Raw genomic sequence first — 17297 nt, 5'->3', positions numbered from 1 at the left:
CTTGCTGCCACTTTGCTTCTGATTTAACAAACACCCTCATAGTCAAGTCCTAAACCATGCAGCTCTCACCCAAGAGAGCAAGCTGCATTTTTGAAGTCCAGTGTAACTCCAGCCTAGGGCTTGCCAGAACTCTGCTGATACCCTTTTGTGGCCCACCAGCCATAGAAAATGCAGACCCCCAAATCCCTGCACAGCCCTCCAGTCCCTTTGCAGCTCAGGCTTTGCAGTGTTCCCAATCCAACTTAGCGCTCCAGCCCAACCTGTTCTCGACATACTGCAGTACTCATACACTCAGCCAGTGCCCTTTAGTTCTGCTCTGCAGTGCCATCAGGGGAAAATGATATATCAGAGTAACTATGTCCCAAACTGAATGTTAGTCAGTTGTTAAAATGAAAGAAATATTATGGAGAGTCAGCACGTCTCACTGTGGAAATCAATTACATCCACTGGAGTGTCATGCTTCTTGGGACCACATATGATCCAAAAACACCATTTAGAGAAGTGATCACAACACCACTGGATTTATCAGTTCATGATAAAGGAACATTAATACCTAGAAAGCAAATAATAATTAGCAATAGAAAGCTCCCAACCAGTAACTTAAACTCAGTTTTCAGGGTCACTTCCTCACATTAGCAGCCTATTTGTATGTATCACTAGATTTTATAGCAATTCTCTCCTTATTAATAGCAGCTTCACTAATTGCTATTATTAATAAAGATGCATTAGTTCCTAGTACCTTGCTTTCTCAGTTTAACATTTTGGTTATTCAAGTGTCATCTGCCTAAATAATTTAGAAGTATTTGATTGTATTTTCTCATGCTGGGCTGTCCAGTTTTGGAACTGCAGAATTCAGGACAGGTACTTGAGAGGGTGTAGGGAACAGGGTACCATGCACTAGGACTGCAAACCTCCAAGCAGTGAAGCAAAGATGCTTCATTGCTTATCCACCTTGCAGTAAGGAGAGCATGAATTGATATGGCTATGGTGTAACACAACAGATCCAACTTGTGAGCTTCTACTTCAGCCACACTCCCTCAGAACAGAAAATTCACCTACAGGTATAATCAGAGCCAAGACATAATTTTGAAGTTCCGGTCCTGAAAGGCAGCCAGAACCTTTAGGTATATATTCTTGTATGGTTCAGTAGATATGTTTTCTGTTTTCTTCTGTTTAAGGTTTCAAAGCTGAATTCTAAGTGCCAAGAGAGACCAATATTTAAAAAAATGAAAATGCCCAAGTTGCTTCTGGACCACAAAGAGAACTCATCTGGTCAACAGCTGACTTATCTTTTCTCTCTTTTGCAAGAGTGAACAGGGAGCAGGCTGTATGCTGGGTGGGAACAGCCCAGTCTCAATGCAACCATTATTTTTCCATTTTTGCTCCTTCACAGTCTCTTGATGGGAGCACACACAGCCACACAGTGATGGAGAAGAGGGTCAGGAGCCTGGGAAGGATTACAGACAGGAGCAGGCAGCAGCTGCCACCAGAGCTGTGAAGCTGGCCGAGAGCACAGTCCCCCTTGGGCAGTCGGAAAGGGGCATTAGGAGTTATTTCAGCAGTGGCCATCCCTTCCCCGGTATTCTGTTCCCAGAATTAGTCCCCTAGCAGTGACCTCCTTGTCCAGGGTGGTGGTGGGCAGCAGGAGCAGGGCAGTGCTATGGCTCTGGGAGGTGATGCTGGACGGCCTCCTTCTGCCAGTGGGCTGAGCTGGAGGCTGCACTGGCCGAGCACCTGCCAACAAAATGCCCTGGTTTCATTAATTGTAACAAATCCATTAAAGATGTAGTCAGTGGTTAGAGTTACAGAAAGATAAAAGAAGTACTATTCCAGGCCATCTTTTAAGTCAAGATGCATACTCAAAATGCTACATTTACATTATAAAACAAGAATATATTTAACCTTCTTTCTTCCTCACTTTTTGCTAGCTTTGCCCTCACCCTGGGCCCCTTAAAGCAACTGCTACTGAAGCTGTAATGTGCTGTTGCTTCCAGAGAACTCTCCTGCTCTTCTTTTAAAGATGTTTTCCTCTGAGGTGCTTTGTATAGAGACTTTTCTTGACTGAAGTTCTTCTTAGGGAGCAAGAGACCTCCAATGGATGTTAATTAGAGTTCAGTTTGCAGATGCAAGAGATTACTGTTCTTATTTCATCTGTCCCATTGTTTTCACTGAGAACAGCTGTTAGGACTTATTTTGAGCTGAGTTACCTGTGGAATGAGTCAGCTTGATATCTTTTTGAATTAGCTTACATATACATGAAAGTCCAAATTTGGGTTGGATTAATTTATTTTGTCTTATCAAAACATATTATCCAGCCTTCCTGGCAGGCAGAGTGTGCTGAAAAATCTATTCCATAAAAATTTTTCTTTTGTGTTTTCTAGTTGTGGGTCTGTAGAGTTTTCTGGTTTATAAAAGCATTTTTGTGTGTGTGCATTTGTAATGCTCATTTAAAGTCTGTTTTTCCCAGTACATATTTGTTAATGTGGAAAAGACAAGGCTAAAATTATAGGCATTCTTAATTACAAAAGAAAACTTTAAAGTCTCCTTTTATTGCCCATAACAGCCCAAATTTAACAATGATTTTAAATACACTACTGACATTAAATACACTAGTGAAAGAAAATGTAAGTTTGAGCTGTGTTTACAGCATGTATCTTCCATGTTACAGCATTCCATCTTCAAATTTGAGAGAGGAAACAGGAGAATAAACCTTTTCTATTACCTTTGGTGGACTATAGCTTGTAAACAAACTCTATCTTTAGAAAATGAGTGATGGAAGTATTATCAATAAATTCTGACTCAAAATTGTTGTCAAGTCATCACTGCATTCTTCACAGAACCACAGTTTGGCTGTTAATTTAATTAAAAAGAGCATATGCAGTGGTAGTTGAGTAGATTTTTTTTTTTAATTCTTTCATGATGCATGATGAAAATACATACACATATGGCAATGCATACAGACGTGTTAATTCTAATGTGCATAGAAAAACTTGTTCTCCTTTCCTGAAGATCATTTTATTTTGATTCTCCAGTATTGCAGACTAAGGGTTTATACATGGCCATATAGCTGGCTCTCAAGCTGTTTGCAGTGTCCTCTCCCATATGAGCTTTCTCCCTCCCTGCAATAAGCTGTCAGATGTAAAACCATCTCCTCAGTTCAAACCTTTCCAAGCACTAGCTCCACTGAGTGATGTTCATTTCCTGTCTTCTTAAACAGCGTAGCCAGCCCTTCTCCTCAGTCTTGTGTGAGTGAAGGAGTCCATGAGAACAAGGGCTGAGCTGTGGGGCTTCCTCTTCCTGGTGGGCACACAGAGATGAAGATGCAGAGCAACAAAAGGAATGTACCCTGTTAGCCCTCTGCAAAGACTTGCTTGATTTCAAAAGGAGCAGGATTGGGCCCGTGCACGGGTCAAGATCTGCTGAACTGCTTTTTTTTGGGTGTGACTTTTGGACCATGTCTCTGCTGTGACACACTGCTGGTGTCATTTTCAGTCCCCAGGCAGACGCCAATGTGCAGTGAAGCCTGTTAATACAGGTCACTGAAATTCCAGATATATATTGACTGCTACAGAAGATGGTCACTTCAAGTACCATGAGCACAGGGAGAAAAAAACAAGGGGGAACCTGAAGGTCATTTTCCTCTCTACGTTGCCATGTTGCTTTTCCTGATGCGGCCCCTTACCTCACGTGTGACATTTGTGGCTAAGGTGTTGTCATATTTCTGGTATGCTAACTGTCATGGTTTGACGCTGGCCCAATGCCAGTGCCCCCATGAAAACCCATTCTTCCCTGGTGTCTGCTGTGAGATGTGATCAGAGACAGAGCAAAGCAGGCCTCCACTTGCAACAAAAGGAAAAAAAACTTTATTATTACACAATTACAATAAAATTAACACACAGAGCAGAATGGAAAACCTTTTAAAACATTTCTCCTCCCCCCACTCAATTCTTACAGAATATTACAGAACCTTAGATCTTAATCCAGTCCATCACCCTTCAGATAATCAACTCAGTCCATCTCCACCCTTCAGATAATCACTTCTCATTTCATTAAGGAGAGAAGGAGCCCTCCTTGTGCCACCACAGGTAAATCCCCGTCACTCAGCAACTACACGTCGTGACTTCTTCCTTCCATGTTCAGTGCTCTCACCACTGCACATGGACCAGAGCTGCTCTTAGGGTTTCCCCTTTCAAGGACGCCTTGCCCAGTTCCAGAAGAGAACGACAGTCTCTCTCACCTCATTTTGGGACACCAGTCCCCCCCAATACACCCCCTGGGGCCGAGTCTCACCATCTCTTCATCAAACATCACTCCTTTGGCGCAGCCTCCCCCTAAAATGCAGGGAGAGGTTCTATCCATGGCTAATACAAGGAAAGTCCAGGCCACTCCATCATCTCCTCTAGGATTCTCTCAGCTTCTCCCAGTCTTTCTTCTTGCACCCCTCTGCATCACACTTGCGCATTCCTTCTTATCCGTCTCTCTCCTCTCTCTCAGCTCCCGGAGGATCAACATTTGCAAGGTTTCCACCTTGATCACAGTCTCTGCTCATTACGAACTCCCACACCAGTTCCGCACACTCACGGTTCCCATTGCCTCGGCCCGGCCGGTGCTATCACGTCCAAGATAGCACTGGCACCTCTCTCTCACTCTCTCTCTCTCGAGGAGGGGGGGGGGGGGGCTGCCCACTGCTTCTCTGAGTTCCTCCACCCCTCCGTCTCTGTGGGGAACTCACTCTTATCCAAGCCATCGCCTCCCGTCTCCGGCCCATGGCTCCGGCCTACCTCCCCCGGCCGCGTGGCCTTCCCCTCCCCCACCCAGCCCGAAGCTGGGCAGGGGAGGTCTGAACTCTTCCATCCACCGGAACCAAGAGGACGTTCCCGTTGGGAGCTCTCGCTTTTAACCCCCTGTGTTCTCAGAGGCGGATCCATATCCTCAATGGTCAAACCAGGTGCCAATATCCACATCTGGGCACTTATTGGTTTGACCATTACCACCTCCCAAAAACTCATTTCCTCTCAAACCACGACATTCCACCCTTCGCCTCTGAGAACACATTAAAATTCTATTAAAACAACATTAAACACACTCCTACCAAAACCATAACTTACACTACATCTCTATTCTTAGAATTCTGTTACCAATCTACTTTAACCTACTACATGCTTTGCTCTTATCTCTCTTTGATCCCATCTCACAGTCTCATCTCATCTCTGGATTTCCCGGTCAGGGAACCAAAAATGTCATGTGCCCCCATGAAAACCCATTCTTCCCTGGTGTCTGCTGTGAGATGTGATCAGAGACAGAGCAAAGCAGGCCTCCACTTGCAACAAAAGGAAAAAAAACATAACATTTAACACACAGACTGCCTTCCAGAATATTCTGCATTCTTGTAATTAATCTCTTCAGATAATACTTCTCATATTAAAGCCCTCCTTGTGCCACCACAGTTCAGCAACTCCATCTCTGGATTCCTCAGCAAGCCTTGATTCCAGAAGAGAACGAAAGACACCAGTGATTCCGCACACATCAATTGCAGCACAGCATTGCTAATACTAAGCCACTCCATCATCTCCTCCAAATTCTCTCAGCTTCTCCCAGTTAGCACCCCTCTGTGATCCGTCTCTCTCCTCTCTCTTCCCGGAGGATCAACATTTGGTTTCCACCTGTCACAGTCTCTGCTCATTAACTCCCACAAGTAATGTGCTAAGTCCAAGATAACCTCTCTCTAGAAGGGGGGGGGGGGGGGTATCACAGGGAACTCACTAATGGCTCCGGATTTTCCCCCACCCAGCCCGAAGCTGGCCTGAACTCTTCCATAGCAGAGGTTCTGACTTCAAAAAAGGTGCAGATGATAATCTACTATAGATTCTGCACTGAACTCCAAGTTTCCATCTGTCCTCAGCAAGCTAGTCACTGTGATTTTGGCTGAGCTGCTCTCATTAGCTATTGAAATTACTTGCATATATGTTCACTGGATTTTGGCTCTCCTATTCTCAATGGAAATGGAAAGGACACTTAGGGGAAAAGGGTATAAATCAACAAATAACTGTGTAACCTGCAGAAATATAAATCTATGTAGATTAATCCGTGTTTCCTAAATTGCGTACTAGACTGTAATTCAATCAAAGGGTAGGGGTCATGTGACGTTTATGAACATTTATGGATGGTATAAGCACTCAGATTAAATGTCAAACCTGGTATTCAGTTTAGAATCATGTATTATTGTTATTCATTAATATATAAAAACAACAATTATATCCACTAAAATCCTCAATTTAATTTTGCTGTAATCTGTCTCTGCTGTGTCAGAGATGCAGTGCAGTCTCTTTGCCCCCCTCAGATAATTTAAAGGGCTCCACTGAATTTCAGCCCAGCCTGCTCTTTCCCCCCAGCATGGCACTGGCTCCGTTTGCCCTCCTCTGAACTGAGGAATTCTCAAGTAAATTATTTTCTTTATCTTCCACTGGGATTAAATTTTAGTTTTCATACTGAGCAGGTGTAGTGCACCCAGAAGGGGAGGAGAGGCAAAACTCTGGATCTTAGATCCAGTTTATTGAGTATATTAGACATGATAAAGCTGTACCCCTCACTGGCTCCATATCAGTAAAGGGTGAAAATGCTTTGAGGCAAAACAGTCATTTTAGGATTATCTAAATTTGTTGTCAGTCCTTCAAGCCTGCTTCTTCCCAGTCTGGGGCTAAAGGACAAACATTGCTCACCTTGGTGTGCTGCATTGCATCAGAGAGATCCTAAATCACTTTGCAAAATGGAGCAGAATCGCTGTCCCAATTTACTGCTAAGAAGGCACTTGAAGGAGGTTAACTCAAGCCACTTAATGAATAAAGTGGAAGAAGCAACTGAATGCCAATTGCAGAAATTACTTTGGCACCTAAGATGTTAGTGTTGTTGAAAGGAAGCAATCCTTAAGCTAACAAAGGTAATATATTTCATCTCGGTTTACAGACAAAATTTTACTGACTTTCAATAGACTTCAACATGAATGCCTCAGTCACTTTTGAAAATTGTACTTAGCATCATAAATCTGTTATCTGCTTATATAATGTAACACATACCACTGGTTTTCACCATCTTAACTTCCCATAAATAGATATTCTTCAGTGTTTAGGAACCTTATTCGCATTAAGCTCAGGGGTACTAGATTCCTAAATAGCCTTAGCATGTAGACCTTGCTTGTCTTTTAGTCTTTGTGATTTAAATGGAGTTTATTCATATAGCAAAGAAAGAGAAAAGGAGAAAAATCTGACCACAGTGAAGCAAGGACAGGTTTAAGATTAGCCCTTGGCTGTTCTCTTCAATGGCCAAAACATCTTCCAAGTAATAATGATAAATTAACACTGGAAATTCAATATAAAAAAAAAAGATCAATGGATTCCATTTGTCCATTCCACCAAACAGAGCCATAGTGAGTTGAAAACAAGAGACATAAATAGAGAAAGGTAACTATTCTGTTTATAACATAGAAGCATGGGGAAAATGGTCAGCTTTCTTCAACTTCATTTTCTCATGTTTTTATATAATAATATGTCTTGAAGAAATCTACTGTGTTAATCGAATGTAATTAGGTTAAATGTCTCTAGTGACCAACAGTGTCATATGATAAGAAGTTTCACCCCAGCATTTTAATGGTTCAGGTTCTGCTCATGGTTTCAATTAAGTCAGCATAATTGCACAAGGCAGTGAGAACAGGATTTGGCCCATTTCTCTCCTGCATACGTGTTCTGCAGTTATCTAACCTGGAATGAATCATAACACATCTTGTTTTTCCAGTACTTTACAGGGAAAGTCTTGTTTTCATATGTTTTCTTTTGAACAAAACTGATAATCAAGTGTCCAGACCAGTTGCATTTTTAAAAGTACAGCGTTTCAGTTCTGGTGATTTTGCTGGATTCTGGTGTGCAGCTTCTAGTATATTGTGCCTGTCTATAATTACCCCACAGTTTTAATCAGACAGGACAATCTTGTTCATTTCTTTGAGCAAATTTGCTGGTAATGTTTGTGTAAGTCATTACTCAGCACCTCCATAATCTCAGGCCACAATTTGTAGAATTCTTTGGCATCCATGTTGTCAAAATTGCTTGATGCTTTCCCTTTTTCCCTTAAGAGACCTTGTTTTATGTTGCTTATAACAGAGCCAAACTCTATCCTCAGCCTAAAATTTTCCATTCTGTGGTTTTTTTTCTCCGTACTGGATGTCTCCCGCTTTTTTTTCCTTTTTTCTTTTCAACTCTGGGACTCCAAGGCGCATTCTTTGACTCAGACCTCTTGTCTCAGGTTCTTCTCTGGTTTGTAGCTCACTGTCCCATGTGCCTAAAACTCTGAAAGAAATACTACCCGACTACCCGCCCCTAACAGTGCTTCACTATCATTTATTACAGATGAGTCCATAGGCTTCCATGGTTAAGTCTTCAGGAGAAATGTAAGAGGAAAATAAGGGGTACGTGCTTAGGAAAGGAGATTTTTCTCCACCAGGAGAACTTCCCTGTTACAGTTCATTAGAATAATGGATTCTTGAAAGCAAGATAGTGACCTTCTCTTCACCAGCTTGATCTTGCCCTTCCTTTCATTTTATGTCATTTCAGCTTTTCAGTCTGTGCAGAATCCGTCCTGTCTTCTGTCTCATGCAAATCTACCTTACATGTGGGAGCAGTCTGCTCCTTTAACGAGAAATTTGCTGTTAAAAGAGTCTCTCTGGGTGGCCTGTCCAAAAGATGGTATAGGCATCTTGTTTCCTGCCCTCCAGTTTTTAGGATTGTCTCTGCTCTTTGCTGTATTTTCTCCACCTCCTTTACAAACCAAGCACTGGATTTGTACACATGCTTTCTCTCACACTCTCCTCTACCAGGACCATAATTCCCACAAAAAGTAGCCACAACTCTGAGCTGATTTTCTGCCTGCCTTCCCTCTCTCTCTCTCTCCTGTGACAGCTCCTTTCTTTCCCTTTACTCTCTTAACTCAGGTTTATATTTCTCAGGTTTATTTTTCTTTTTAAAATTGCTTTGAGGAATGACAGAGCTAATCTCCCCCTGTAACTAGACAGGAAGCAGAAGTTGAGGGCCATATCTTAAGTGCTGGAGTACACCACATGGATCCCATAGTCGTTTTCCACAGTGGTCCTGGTCCCCTGATAACTATCTTCTGGAGAGCACTGTCTGGCCTGATTACCCACATTTTTTTCAGCTTGGCAGAGGGAAGGGGAGACAGGACTGATTTGTAACTTTGAACATTTGGGGAGCATCTGCCTTTGTTTTCTGTGTCCAACAGGAGTGTTTTTTCTTGTTACAATTCAGAGCATCAGGCTTTGATTAATTTTGTTTATTGCTTCATCCCAGGTTATTATGTTTTGGAAATAAATATGGAAATAAATATGTTGGCAGTAAAGCTTAGATACTCTGTAGTAGACCTGTAGTCTACCAGAAGTTTGCAAACCTTTAGCCATTCCACTTACATGCCGTCGTTTTTTTCTTAGGGGTCTCAGAGTAACAAATCAATCAAGTCCAAGATACTGTGTTGACAGAAGGAACTAAGACAACACAATTTTTCTGTGCAGTTATCATCTGTAATGTAAGCATTTTCAGCCCTAATAATAAGCCTAACCCCTCTTCTGTGAAGGTCAGGATCAAGAAGGCTAGCTCTGTTTCAGAGTCCTGTATCATCTGGCATGACTGCTAAGAAGGATGCTTTTCAAATCTGGCAGTGGTTTTGTGATAAGAGCATTTGTCCATAGGAGCCACAAGCCTATTTCACGGAGACTGTTGAACAGCCACCAGAGGATATTTAGTCTCTGCTGGCCTGGAATTATCCCAGGACTGAAAAGCTTTTTAGCCATTACCAGTTTTCTCAGCTACGTGGCTCTGGGGTCAGGTAGTTTCAAAACTTCCAAGATCTATGTCTGTGAATTTAAAACTTTTTTTTTTTTAGCTCTCCTGTGGAAATTGCCACCATCTGTAAATCTCTTTGATCCCTGTTTTATATTGTTACATTGGTATCATTTAGTGTGTTTATTAACAATTTGATTTCCTTTTTTCTTTCTTTCTTCTCAGATCACTCACAGTCAGTTTGTGGCCTTTCTCTGGACAAACCTTTCCTTTCTCTTGTGTAAGTATTTATAACATTTTATACTTTTCATTGATAAAGTTGTGCCTTTTCTTCAAGTTCCATCAAAGTCAGCCCGGGGCCTCTGTTGCTTCCCATGGTCACAGGACTCAATACTGAATATTTTAATGCAGTCCAAGATTTTAATGCAATGTCACCTTATGGGACTCAGATTTTAGTTCAGTGACATTGTGTGATTGATTTATCTGGGATTGATGTGTGCATTTCTGGATGACAATATGGAAGATTTCTGTTTATATGTGGGGATATACGTGTTCTGATGGACATTATGCTGTTGTGTTCTAGTTCAGAATGAAATACAAAGTATTCCATTCTGTGCAAGTGCAAAACAAGTACAGAAAACAGTCAACTAGCATTGCAACCTGTGCATGCAGAAGTTTGACCCTGTGGTGAGGGACCCTTCCTTACCCAGTCCTGGCTGCTCTCTGAGCTGCCCTTCTTGTCTGAGTAGATTGAATGTGCTGTATTTTTACTGACATCCAACAGTATCAGGTTAAAGATCTGTCAGCGATTTCTTTGGCAGGTGTTATGCAGGGTTCTTCCCTCACCTAGTCACATTCACTTGAGTTTGGCTGCTGCTATGTAGGTTAGTGATTCACTGACCTTTTTAGTTGAAGAAAATACTATGATTATCCAGGTAATTGTGTTTTCAAGACCCAGAATAGGAAGAATTAATTTTTTCATGGTTTAAGTTGGTTTTTTTCCCCTTTTTTGGGGGAATAAGGGATGGAGCCTTTGGGAGTGTTTGTTTGTTATCATTTGAATTTTAATTTTGTCAGGTTCTGACACACGATGGTTTTGCGCATTTGGAACAAAAACTCACATTTTTCTGGGATTCCTTCATACATATTGGCAGTGAAATCTAGTGCTTTTGAAACAATGACTCTTCTTGTTGAAATATAAGGGGAAATATAGCACCACCACTTCATAATATTTACTATAGTTAAGTAAAGACAGACCAAAGTTTTCCAAATGTCCACCAGCATTTTAAGCCACTGTTTTGGGATGTCAAAGCTGAAGCTATTTAGTGAATGCCAAAAATAATGAGGGCTTTTAAATTTAGGTTTAGAACTCCACGTCCAAATGTACCTGGACTTTGTGTTACTTCAGATCTCTACTTTGCAATTTAAATTCATGTCTCCTACCTGTTCAGAGAGAAAAGTAGATGACTGTTAAAATGCTGCCTGAAATTAAAAAAAAAAAAAAAAACAAACAAAAACAGCACAGTAAGAGAAATAGCTCTTTCATGTTTGGGGGAGGGATTAAACCTGCAAATCTGTAAATTTATGTTCAAGTTGTGTTTTGATTGTTGGGATTTCTTTAAAGAGATGTGAACGTGCAAATGGACATTCATAATTTTTTCAAGGTGCTTGCTGAAACCACAGAAGAGCTTTATTTTCCTGATACTAGACCTAAAATATGTGGCTTTAACATCTAAAGTTGACCCACTACTTTTGCAGTGCAGAAGGAAAGGGCACACTGGCTTCTCCCCCACCCTGTGGGCAAAAAGAGGAGATTTGCTGCAGTGGCTGCAAAAGATGGTATGACAATGCCAGCTCCCAAGGAGATGTATTTGAGTTGACCTATCATGCCTATGATGTCCCCATAATTCTTTCCCTTCTCCTTTGCCTTTCATTATAAGGTGTCCCAAATCTATAATTTATAACATGCTGCTCCAGTTTTGCTCTGATATATTTGCTACAAATAAGTAGGAGCCTATGTGTATCTATAGCTGCCTGTGGCGGTGTCAGGCCTGCGAGATGAGGGGAGCAGAGGCGCCCACAGAATGCAACATGGCTTATGTCTAATGTGACATTTATTTGACTCAGAAAGGCAATTGATTAAAGGCCCATCGGACCTTTGCCATCATGTATTATGTATTTATCCAGCAGGGGCATTTTATAACGGCCCCTGACAAATCCTATTACTTTTGTTGCAGTACTTCATAATATCAATAAAAAGCATTAATGATACTCAGGAATGGGAAGCGTGAACGCAGCTTGTGTTAACGCTTCCTGCAACAGTGGCAAAACTAATTATGTCTGTGGCCGACACCATGTGCCTTCAACATTTGCACAACAGCACTAGTTAAACATGGTTCTACCTCTGCAGGGCAAGGCAGTTAGGTGGAAGCAGCAAGCTGGCTTCATGATAGGTAGGCATGTGGAAACCAGGAGCTGAAGTCCCTCTTTGACAGTGCTTTGCTTTGTGACCATGCATTTGTTGTTCCCCATCTGGCTGCCTTTTTTTCTGGACATGTAGGATTAGAATCATTTGCTCTCTTTCTTCTTTAGGTCTGGCTTATTCCACAGCCAAGAAGTGCTCTTCCATTCCTAAATTAGCAAGCTCCATAGGAGCCCTACTGTATCTCAGGCATGTGTTTTCCTGTACTGGCCCTACCCTTTCTCTCTGGAAGGCAGGTCCTTCAGGCCATTGATAGTCTGGGTTCTTTTTGGTAGCAGAAAAAGTGTAAACGGGACATTTTTACATTAGAAGCTGTTAATGGTACCTGACAAGCATGTTTCTGATCTAGATAAGTGATTTGTTCTGCCCTCTGTCTCAGTGTCCAGCACTGGGCTCTCTTTTCATATCCCTTCCCACAACTTGCTGCTGATTCAATCTTCATCCTTCTCCCAAATGTTACATACACATCTGCCTAATTATATGGCATCAGAGTTTTGGAGGTGGAAGGATTTCATAGATCTCCCCCCCAAACTGTATTCCCACTTAAGAGGAATACAGTTAATCTCTGTTCCCCTTGAATGTCCTCAGGACTTCAAGAGACACAGGTGTGTTTTCTTTGTCAAAATCATTCTTTTCATGGAAGAAGTCTTCCAACCATCCAGTAGCAGTATGGATATTACTAAAGTGCTTTACAGTAGGAGAGATAGCTACATAGGATAAATAGCTACAGCAGGACACTTCTTTAACTTGCTGAGCACTACCTGTTCAGATGGAACCCATACAAAATTGAAAAGTTATCTGCTGTTAGCATTGGTAAATGCAAATCCAAAGTGTACCAAAGTCATCCAGATACAAGGAAGTTACAGGACATGTTAACATAATTCCATGGATACCTGTCCATCTTGTTTAAATAGATTTCTGATGTAACCAGGTTGTGCTGAGCTGCAGCATCATTCCTATCAACTGAGGACTGATTCTTGTTACTTGACATCCTGGTTCAAAAAAGGAAAAAAAAGAGAAAAAAGAAAAAAAAAAGAAAAAAAAAAGGGAAAAAGTGCAAAAAAGTGCAATTTATTACCCAGCCTCATGAAGATATATTTGGTCAAGTAATGATGACCTAAGGGAAGCTGAGAGGCATCTTACTGATCTCACCATAGTTATGAGAACCATCCATCATATGGTCAGTGATTTGTATGTCAAAAGATACCCAGCAGTATTCCAGCCTGCCAGTAGCTAGTTTCTGAGAATGCATATCGACTTTATCAGACATGATGATGCTCAAGTAGTCTTTGATATCTATGTATATGTCCCTGCTTTGGTACTTGTTCACCACCAAACTGTCGTCTGTTACCACTCCGAACCATTATCATCAAATAGCAACTAATTAGCCCCCTCTGAATTCTGTTATCTGGTTCTGTGCTTAGTATTGCTTTGCAGATGAGGAACAACAACAGTGATTGCTACATTAGGAACAGGGAGGAGGCATCTCTTCTCAGTCTTCTTAAGAAGCTCTCTCTTACTTGAGAAGAGGATAATAACCTCCAGGTCAAGCTTATTCATGAATCAGAAATGAACATTTGCAAAATGCCAAAAAAGTCTACATGTAATAAGCCTTATGTTTACAACAGCTTTCAAGAGTTAGCGTTTTTCAAGAATTATCATAATTAATGTAATAAATAGGCATGTAAATTATCCAGAAGAATCAGTTGATCTGTTTCTGAAAATAAGGAGGTTTAGGAAGGGAATGGTCACCTAAAGAGCAATCTGAAACAGGAAAGGAATATTTTTTCCCCAGCTATTACATGTCTCCTGAAGGGAAGGGAATGTTCCAAAAAAGAAAACAACATGAGCAGAGGCAAATGAGAGAAATGGTGAAACAGCCTCAAAATGGCATCAGAGCTGAAATTGTACTCTGGTGTATTTATAGAAATGAAACAGTATAACCAAGAGTACACCTTGGGATGAATGTCCTTGAGCAGTGCCACAATTTTAAGCTTTATTCTTTAGCTGAAGATGTAGCCATCAAATAAGTAATAGATGTGCATGGGAAAAGACCCTCATTATTTAAAACAAATCTGTCAAAGTTCACAGGTTTGTTTTAAAACATCTGTCATAAAAATAGACCAAATACCCAGAAAACTCAAGACATAGCCAGATTTACAAAAAGGGGCAAAATTTGGTCCCAGTTTTTCATTCAAGCATTAGTTTAAGTGTTGGCATTCAAATTGTTTAGCAAGTAATAAAGTCTGCACATAGCTGTGAAGTTGATGTGTGGAGGCAAGTGTGCAACCTGCCTTCTAATTGCAATACTAACAATATGTCCACTGGTGCTGGATGAGATTGAACTCAAGATTGGGCAGCATGACAGCTGAAAATGTCACACCTTTCTGCCATTATGCATAGTAGCAATCTCTTTGTTCTGAGTTATTTTTCCTTTACTTAGTGTAATAGAATGCATTGAGTGTTAGCTGTTTTTCAAATATAACACAGTACAACAGGGGGAAAAAATGGACTTGAACTAGACAGTTGTAGGAGCGTAATATTTTTGGTTTAACTAAAAAAAAAAGAAGGAGACAGAGAGAAAATGGAGTTGTTCAATGCACTTTTACCCCACACTGGCAGACTTTAATATATTCCATATTTGAATGGAAAAGACCACCTTCTGAAGCAGTAGTAGCATTTCCTACAGCAGTTTGAACGTCAACCATCAAAATATTAAGACAGACCAGTTTGTTAGGTCGAAATAACTGTGCAAAATGGAAACAACTACAGAGTGCAGCAGAGTTTTTCAGAATATTCCCTTTGTAGTTATGGTAAATTATCTTCCAACTTTGGCAAGCACATTGCTCTTCTACAGCTGTATCACCAAACATCTTTCTCTTTTCTGAGCTTTATTGTGAGTCCTTCTCCTAGTGCAGAAATCCTCTCTGCACCCTGCTTTATCATCATGTTTTGTATCTGCCTGCATCCAATGTATACACCAGATATGGGGTAAAAATGATACCAAGAACAAGTTTTGCAGGAGGAGCGGTTTTTACAAAACACAGCATCCAGAAATAAAATGTTTCCCAGAAGTCACCTTCTGATTGAGAAATTGTAGATTTGTCTATTGAAGCTGGCAGTGAGATATGAATACTCAGGGAGGTCCAAATGCCTGCCCATGTGCTCATGTTCATGCTGAATGTCCCATGTGTGAGACACCATAATGGAAAATGAGCTTGTAAGAGCATTTCCTCCATCTCCTTTTCCTCTCTACCAATCCCACTTAAAATAGAAGCAAATCATCTGCCATGTAGCTCGTTTGTGTGCCATTACACAGGTAGGTGCGCATGTCAAAACACATGTGAGTAATCTTCAGGCCGTGCTTCATGAAGGCTGCTTTGCCTCTTGGTGGGAATGGGAACTCTTAGACATAAAAGATCATCGTGTATTGAAAAATAATGATTCTTTCCTCTGAAGTTCTTGTTCAGCTTGAAGGTTTCCATCATTTTGGATAATATCATGCTTCATATGGTTCACAAATTCAGCCCCCCAGCTAATACTTCCATTTCATGTGTTTGCATGCCCAAAATATTAGATTTTTGCGTACCACTGAAAGCAAATGCTTTTGGATCTGAATAGATCTTGCTCTCTGCCATTCCATCGTACTGTTTTAAGTTTAATAGAATAGCTGTATCAGTTTTCTGAATTATGTTTTCTAATGTTTTAGCTTCTTAAGCATACTCTAAACAGCTTGAATTTCCAGGGCCAAAATTGAAATCCCAACTTCAAATAGCATGCAGTTTAGAAGTATTCGTGCTTCACGCAATCACCAAAGTAAGGATCAGTTGCAACATTTGGATCTGGGTGTGTATTTAAATTTCATATTTGTCCGTGTTCATTTATCCTGGATGTCTGTAAAGAGATTAATTGCTTTTCAATTTTTGCAGTAAATCTACTTCGACATGAAAGACAAAAAATAATTTGCAGCATTCTGGATGCTCTGCAATATGCACTGTAGGTTGTGAAGGAGAACTACTATGTGTGATCAGCATATAACCAACTCTGAAGAATGAAGGTTTTCCAACAATTTTCAATTTTTGCATTAAAGAAATCTTTTTATGTTTTGGGGTTTAGGGCAGATTTCTTATGTGAATGTCTGTGCATGCTTAATGTGGTCCAGTCATGACATTAAATACTTAAATTCTGCCACAGAAGGCTAAAACAAAAATTCATCTTCTCTTCCAGTGAACTTTAATGGAAAGGTAGCAAGTTTAGTCACTCAAATACCTGCAGACTGAAAAATGCCTCAGGGAAGAGTGTCAAAAATCCTGTTTTTTCTTAAGTTGTTGAAAATAGTTTGGCAGATCTTTTATTGTGGAGCCTGCAATTTAATCTCACATTGATACTGTGACTTCTGTGGCAATGTCTTCACCTTCCATCCTGCCTTGTGCCTGTGCAACATTGCCACTCTGCTAGTGGGCAGCCCAGCTTTTCCTATTGCAGGAATTTACAAAGTGTCATAGCCTGACTGGATCTAGAAAAGTACGTAGTGTGTTCAGGGAGAAGCAATGCTTTTGTAAGTGCTTCTGATCACCAAGTATTTCTCCACATCTTACTCCAGCAGCATTTTCTTGGGAGGCACGGTCCGGAATTCAAAGGCATTCAGCAAGATTTTGTCGATGAATGGGCATCCTGTTCTGGGAATAAGAATATTTTAAAAGTATGAAACTGAACTAGATATTTAATTAAACTGTACAAGTAAACTGCTGAGAGAGTTGCAGCATCTCTGAACATCTCAAAGAACTGAGACAGAGAAATAACACTTGAACATTACAGATGAATGAGAACTAAATATTGTTAATGAGCAATTTATTGGTATTGATTGATCCTTTTATAGCCGTTAAGCATGCCCCCACTTTTTCCTAATCTATACTCCCTCCCTTTGAGGGGCCATGTAAAGAAATATTACTGGCTCCACCCAAATCTTATTAGATAGA

The 17297-nt window shown here is 40.7% G+C and overlaps 1 protein-coding gene across 44 annotated transcripts in view; it reads left to right on the top strand.

Annotated features, from left to right (window-relative positions):
• Positions 1–17297, top strand: part of ZBTB20 (zinc finger and BTB domain containing 20) — a 478730-nt gene that overhangs the window by 351136 nt on the left and 110297 nt on the right. For all 44 annotated transcript variants that reach the window (XM_038149265.1, XM_038149587.1, XM_038148821.1 and 41 more), the window contains one exon: positions 10062–10116. The gene's annotated coding sequence lies outside the window, so the exon portion shown is untranslated. The remainder of the gene's footprint in view (positions 1–10061; positions 10117–17297) is intronic.

Source organism: Motacilla alba, chromosome 1 (genome assembly GCF_015832195.1).
Source record: "Motacilla alba alba isolate MOTALB_02 chromosome 1, Motacilla_alba_V1.0_pri, whole genome shotgun sequence".
In the NCBI taxonomy this organism is placed as follows: domain Eukaryota; kingdom Metazoa; phylum Chordata; class Aves; order Passeriformes; family Motacillidae; genus Motacilla; species Motacilla alba.
Note: the sequence above shows the minus strand (reverse complement) of the source record. Positions and strands in the feature narration are given on the sequence as shown.